Source organism: Antedon mediterranea, chromosome 7 (genome assembly GCF_964355755.1).
Source record: "Antedon mediterranea chromosome 7, ecAntMedi1.1, whole genome shotgun sequence".
Lineage (NCBI taxonomy): Eukaryota > Metazoa > Echinodermata > Crinoidea > Comatulida > Antedonidae > Antedon > Antedon mediterranea.
In genome coordinates, this window is record NC_092676.1 from 3,139,126 (window position 1) to 3,147,208 (window position 8,083).

At 31.4% G+C, this 8,083-nt stretch overlaps 1 long non-coding RNA gene across 1 annotated transcript; it reads right to left on the minus strand.

Moving 5' to 3' along the window:
• Positions 1-360: 360 nt before the first annotated feature.
• Positions 361-7,298, minus strand: LOC140055193 (uncharacterized). The gene is made up of 3 exons (XR_011846642.1): positions 7,165-7,298; positions 2,159-2,309; positions 361-379 (listed from the first exon to the last, which is right to left on the minus strand). It is a non-coding gene; the product is annotated as an uncharacterized lncRNA (long non-coding RNA).
• Positions 7,299-8,083: the final 785 nt, after the last annotated feature.

The following is an 8,083-nucleotide window of genomic DNA, read 5'->3' on the forward strand; positions in this document are numbered from 1 at the left end:
TAAGCAGTCAATATCTGTATAATATAATTTTTTTCTCATAAGACAAAATTAATACATAAAAAAATACTAATTATTTAGTGACATTTGTTATAATAATATTTATATTGTGACATTTACAATAAAAATTTATTTTGAAATATTATTATTTAAAAAAATAAAATTCATTCATGGTGAATGAGCAAAAAACTAGTTATTTATTTTTATTATTTTTTATAAGATCACAAATTGTGAAATTATATAATAATAATCCATTATCATTGATTAACCAACAATGTAAAATAATTTGTAATTTAAGCAATACACTTACAGTGTTTCCAATCCTGTCAAACCAGCAAATGCATTGGCTTGTAATGTACTTATTTGGTTACTGCTCAAAGACCTTAAAAGTAAAAAGAATGCACAGTATAAGTAAATCACAATATCCAAGCTGTTTTTAGATTATGTTAGTTTTTCTGTCACCTAGTGATTGACTATCATGTCAAAATATAATTTAAAAAATCAAATAATAATTGTTTAATAACATTCATTATAATTATATTTATGTAGTGAAATTCGAATTACACAAAAATAAAGTTCATTCATGGTGGATGAACTAAAAACTAGTGATTTATAAAGTTATTGTGAATCAAAAATTGTGAAATTATATAATATTAATCCATTATCATTGCTTAACCAACAATGTAAAATAATTGTTAATTTAATTTCTAAATTTAAACTACATTGGTAACTGTAAGCAAACATAAGCAATACACTTACAGTGTTTTCAATGCTGTCAAATTTCTAAAAGAAAATTTCTACACCAATTTCAAATTGTTTGTTAGCCACCATATTATGTAGTATCTAATATGTTATACAGATTCAATTTAAATTGTTATCTTACAAAATAAATAGTTCAATCATGGTGGATAAATTTAAAAATTGTTGCTTTTTAAATTTGTTTTACTATAAATAATCATGAAATCATAAGGTACATATTAGTCCATTATTACAATTGAACCTACAATGCATGCATTGTATTGTGTCAACATTTTATTGATGTCAAAATAAAAATTATTAAAAGTAAATATTCATCTCAAAACGTATGAATGTATAGTTGTACATGATATTGTTCACTATAGGTTTAATTATGTTACTCTGCACCTTATATCTTAATTTGTGTTTTATTTAGGGTTATCCCTTTGTTCTTATAATTATGTGATGCCACTGCCCTTTTTTAACACTCAAACAAATAAAGACTTGGTTATACTGATCGGTTTGATAAATGTGTATTTATTGAAGTCTGTGACATTTGTTGAATTTGAATATAATTATCAATTATCAAAGACAAAATTACTACATAAACAAATACTAGTTATTTAGTAACAATGATTTTGATATTTATATCGTGAAATTATACAATAAAGGATTTCGAATTATTATATCCTCCAAAAAAAAAGTTCACTCATGAACAAGAAAATGAATTGTTTTTAGAGTTATTTTTATAAGTATAAAGATAATAAAATTATATAATAATATTAATCCATTATCAATGTGTAAATGTATTTATAAATTAAAAACAAACTGGTTAAAATAACCAAACATGTAAATTTGCCTTTGTTCCACACACAAAAGAATCACAAAAAGCTGGTAAAAATCACAAAATACAAACAATATAGTATAAACTAGCAAATGTGAAAAATTAAAACATTAAAAATAATACAGAGCACTCTACTCTCATTCAGGATGTACACGTCACATTACTTGTTTTAACTACCTTATTTATATATATTCCAAATAGATGATTGACTGATTGGGAGCATGCACATAGCTGACCATGTTATAATTTTTGGAAAACTAAGGCCTACCTACCAAATACCTACAATCGTTTTAATCATTTTTTTTTTAGTCTATCACATTCTTACGTAAAATGTCGTATACGGATATTGACCAGATTAATGATGAGCCCGTAAACTGATTGAAACGACCTAAATATACTGTAGACCGCCACAAGACCAGTAGTTTCACATTAACAAATTCCACCCACTCCCCCTCTGTTCAATATTATCATGATCCTACTGTATAAAGCATGGACCTATTATCAAAGAAATATAAATTTTGCTCACAGTATGACATAAATTTAGTTAAATTTCAAAATATCGACAAAAGATGTTCTACTTACAATGTTGTTATTGGATCATACACATTGTACTCAACAAGCTCTGTATGTATATTTGTATTCCATCGAGTACATCTAGTTCTATTATAACAACCTGCTGAGTAACACGTCGGGACATTACATGTGCAAGATGCTGGGCATCGGACTATAGGCCCTAATGATTTTGTAAAAAAAAACAAGCAGTAACTAAAAGTACTGTACTTTGTTTCTATCTTACATAGTAGAACACTACGATAATGATGAATAATGATGGTGATAACAATGAGTATTTTAAAGATGAACATAAATTCTTATAATTCGATATATCATATTTAAGTTTCAATATTACACTGTTTAATTTAACGGTATTGTTTATTTCGTCGTGTTAAACAATGGAATATTATGAAAGGAGAATAAACGACGCCAAAAGTAGTTTAATCTCTTTTTTCTCTAACTGGGTAAACTCTTGAAAATAGAACTTATTTTTATATAATTTATAAAACAAAACACTCCCTCTTAGTCAATAGTGTATTGTAATACCGCCTGTTAGTACTGAAGTTTGTATTAAGTGTGAAATTGTCCTTACATTGACAAATAACACTAGCATCCTCATCGTGTCCACAATCGTGTACACTCATTCCATTACATTGTAAAATTACAATACAAGTTTAAAACATTTCTTTATTTACATGCATACTGCTATTAATCCTAGTTGAGTGTTAGTAGCAGCGGCAGTATATTATTATCAGGGCATCGGCAGCGGCAGTAGCAGTAGTAGTAGTAGTACTACACGGTATTCTTGGAGTGAGGGGTAATAATATTCTGCCTTACAAATAAGTAAATAAATAGTTTGCGGAAAATGTTTACTAAAGCCAAAAAATGAAATTATTATTAATTAATTTTATTAATTACTGCTATTATTTTTAAATTATCAAGTGTGACGTAACAATCGTATGTGTAATAGGCATACAAAATGGAAGCGATGTCCGGAGATCAAAACTAGTAAAATCTTATAAAGTGTGACGTAACAATCGTATGTGATAATAGGCATACAAAATGGAAGCGATGTCCGGAGATCAAAACTAGTCAAATCTTATAAAGTGTGACGTAGCAATCGTATGTGATAATACGCATACAAAATGGAAGCGATGTCCGGAGATCAAAACCAGTCAAATCTTATAAAGTGTGACGTAGCAATCGTATGTGATAATACGCATACAAAATGGAAGCGATGTCCGGAGATCAAAACCAGTCAAATCTTATAAAGTGTGACGTAGCAATCGTATGTGATAATACGCATACAAAATGGAAGCGATGTCCGGAGATCAAAACTAGTAAAATCTTATAAAGTGTGACGTAACAATCGTATGTGATAATAGGCATACAAAATGGAAGCGATGTCCGGAGATCAAAACCTGCCGAATGTTATAAAGTGTGACGTAACAATCGTATGTGATAATAGGCATACAAAATGGAAGCGATGTCCGGAGATCAAAACTAGTAAAATCTTATAAAGTGTGACGTAGCAATCGTATGTGATAATAGGCATACAAAATGGAAGCGATGTCCGGAGATCAAAACCAGTCAAATCTTATAAAGTGTGACGTAGCAATCGTATGTGATAATAGGCATACAAAATGGAAGCGATGTCCGGAGATCAAAACCAGTCAAATCTTATAAAGTGTGACGTAACAATCGTATGTGATAATACGCATACAAAATGGAAGCGATGTCCGGAGATCAAAACCAGTCAAATATTATAATGTGTGACGTAACAATCGTATGTGATAATACGCATACAGAATGGAAGCGATGTCCGGAGATCTAAACTAGTAAAATCTTATAAAGTGTGACGTAGCAATCGTATGTGATAATAGGCATACAAAATGGAAGCGATGTCCGGAGATCAAAACCAGTCAAATATTATAATGTGTGACGTAACAATCGTATGTGATAATACGCATACAGAATGGAAGCGATGTCCGGAGATCTAAACTAGTAAAATCTTATAAAGTGTGACGTAACAATCGTATGTGATAATAGGCATACAAAATGGAAGCGATGTCCGGCGATTAAAATCAGTAAAATCTTATAAAGTGTGACGTAACAATCGTATGTGTAATAGGCATACAAAATGGAAGCGATGTCCGGAGATCAAAACTAGTAAAATCTTATAAAGTGTGACGTAACAATCGTATGTGATAATAGGCATACAAAATGGAAGCGATGTCCGGAGATCAAAACTAGTAAAATCTTATAAAGTGTGACGTAGCAATCGTATGTGATAATAGGCATACAAAATGGAAGCGATGTCCGGAGATCAAAACTAGTAAAATCTTATAAAGTGTGACGTAGCAATCGTATGTGATAATACGCATACAGAATGGAAGCGATGTCCGGCGATTAAAATCAGTAAAATCTTATAAAGTGTGACGTAACAATCGTATGTGTAATAGGCATACAAAATGGAAGCGATGTCCGGAGATCAAAACTAGTAAAATCTTATAAAGTGTGACGTAACAATCGTATGTGATTATACGCATACAGATTGAAAGCGATGTCCGGAGATCAAAACTAGTAAAATCTTATAAAGTGTGACGTAGAAATCGTATGTGATAATACGCATACAGAATAGAAGAGATGTCCGGCGATTAAAACCAGTCAAATCTTATAAAGTGTGACGTAACAATCGTATGTGTAATAGGCATACAAAATGGAAGCGATGTCCGGAGATCAAAACTAGTAAAATCTTATAAAGTGTGACGTAACAATCGTATGTGATAATACGCATACAGAATGGAAGCGATGTCCGGCGATTAAAATCAATAAAATCTTATAAAGTGTGACGTAACAATCGTATGTGTAATAGGCATACAAAATGGAAGCGATGTCCGGAGATCAAAACTAGTAAAATCTTATAAAGTGTGACGTAACAATCGTATGTGATTATACGCATACAGATTGAAAGCGATGTCCGGAGATCAAAACTAGTAAAATCTTATAAAGTGTGACGTAGAAATCGTATGTGATAATACGCATACAGAATAGAAGAGATGTCCGGCGATTAAAACCAGTCAAATCTTATAAAGTGTGACGTAACAATCGTATGTGATAATACGCATACAAAATGGAAGTGATGTCCGGCGATCAAAACCAGTCAAATCTTATAAAGTGTGATGTAATAATCGTATGTGATAATACGCATACAGAATGGAAGCGGTGTTCGGCGATTAAAACCAGCCGAATCTTATAAAGTGTGACGTAACAATCGTATGTGATAATACGCATACAGAATGGAAGCGATGTCCGGCGATTAAAATCAGTAAAATCTTATAAAGTGTGACGTAACAATCGTATGTGTAATAGGCATACAAAATGGAAGCGATGTCCGGAGATCAAAACTAGTAAAATCTTATAAAGTGTGACGTAACAATCGTATGTGATTATACGCATACAGATTGAAAGCGATGTCCGGAGATCAAAACTAGTAAAATCTTATAAAGTGTGACGTAGAAATCGTATGTGATAATACGCATACAGAATAGAAGAGATGTCCGGCGATTAAAACCAGTCAAATCTTATAAAGTGTGACGTAACAATCGTATGTGATAATACGCATACAAAATGGAAGTGATGTCCGGCGATCAAAACCAGTCAAATCTTATAAAGTGTGATGTAATAATCGTATGTGATAATACGCATACAGAATGGAAGCGGTGTTCGGCGATTAAAACCAGCCGAATCTTATAAAGTGTGACGTAACAATCGTATGTGATAATACGCATACAGATTGAAAGTGATGTCCGGCGATTAGAAACAGTCAAATCTTATAAAGTGTGACGTAATAATCGTATGTGATAATACGCATACAAAATGGAAGTGATGTCCGGCGATTAAAACCAGTCAAATCTTATAAAGTGTGACGTAACAATCGTATGTGATAATACGCATACAGAATGGGAAGCGATGTCTGGCGATTAAAACCAGTCAAATCTTATAAAGTGTGACGTAGCAATCGTATGTGATAATACGCATACAAAATGGAAGCGATGTCCGGTAATCAAAACCTGCCGAATGTTATAAAGTGTGACGTAGCAATCGTATGTGATAATACGCATACAGAATTGAAGTGATGTTCGGCGATTAAAACCAGTCAAATCTTATAAAGTGTGACGTAACAATCGTATGTGATAATACGCATACAAAATGGAAGTGATGTCCGGTGATCAAAACCAGTCAAATCTTATAAAGTGTGACGTAACAATCGTATGTGATAATACGCATACAGAATTGAAGTGATGTCCGGCGATTAAAACCAGTCAAAACTAATAAAGTTTAGACAAAAATGTTATTAAAAACGATTATTTTTCCATATCGGGCCTCTCTTTATGGAAATCCAAAAAACACTTAAGCAAGATTTAATTTAGCATATAATGAGTTAGATGTTTGGGAAATATTCTGCAACAGTAACAATAATGATAAAATGTTATATATTCTGGGAACTACAATAATACTTTAATGTGTTTTGACAAATTTAGGGAAACGAAATGATCTTAAAACTGTACAGCTTGCAGAGAACATTGGTGCTGCATTTTTCAGTTGTTGCTCCCCCAACATTGGCACCTTTTTCAAGCTTATTCGCGAATCGTTTCGGTTTGACGTTTGACGCGCGTGTAAAATGCTCAGTGGGAACCGGTCTTAAGTGTGTGGATACATCGAAAGATGAACAAAATAGTGCAAAATATTAGTTTTGAACAAATGGAAAAAACTCTCGTAATTTTACTATTTGTTCATTAAAAGGTAAACTATTGACAACAATAACTAAAGAATTTGATCACAGTACCGTATATAAAAAATCTAAAATCTATAGTTCGAAAAAATATTTTCATTTCATTTCAATAAAACATTATAGAACAATGTTGTAAAATAAGGATTAGCCACAAATTCAGAAAAGGTCATCAAATATTATAATGCCTTACAATATTATAATATCTATTAAAAATGATAAATATTAAGAGAAGTAATCATACCGGAATTTGAACCAACATCAGCACAACTAGAAAACGATAACTCCATCAATATTATTACCACTTTAAAGACAAACATCTTCTTACGCAATTCAGTACCGTGATGTGCGTAGTAAACGTTATCTCCGAAAGTCTTCTTAACGTTTGACATAACATTGTTTCTTTTAGTATTGTTGCAAAAGAGTTTTAAATAATTTAGATTAATCAGTTCACCAGGTGTATTACTTTGGTTAGTAGTTGATATTAATATTTAATTGTTTTGTTCGAATAAGCAATTACATATATAGATTGAAGATAAACAGTAATGATAGTGAATTTACTATGTGTACTGTTATTATGAATATAATGGGAATATAACAGGAGTATTAGTTAAACACTGGTAGTGTACTAACCCTTATTTACTTATGTATATAACAGGAGTATTAGTTAGACACTGGTAGTGTACTAACCCTTATTTACTTATGTATATAACAGGAGTATTAGTTAGACACTGGTAGTGTACTAACCCTTATTTACTTATGTATATATCAGGAGTATTAGTTAAACACTGGTAGTGTACTAACCCTTATTTACTTATGTATATAACAGGAGTATTAGTTAAACACTGGTAGTGTACTAACCCTTATATACTTATGTATATAACAGGAGTATTAGTTAGACACTGGTAGTGTACTAACCCTTATTTACTTATGTATTTTATGCATATAATGCATAATACATATATGTATAATATATATATATATATAATTAAATGTCAGTATATCACCAGGCGGTTTAGAATTAATGTTCATTGCCTGATGTGTTTATATATATATACATATATACATCTATTGATCTCTATTGATCTCTGGTGCGCGTGCGTACAACTGAGGGACTACTGTTGTTCCACCGTACCACGCCGAGAATGTTAAAGAGTCGCTAT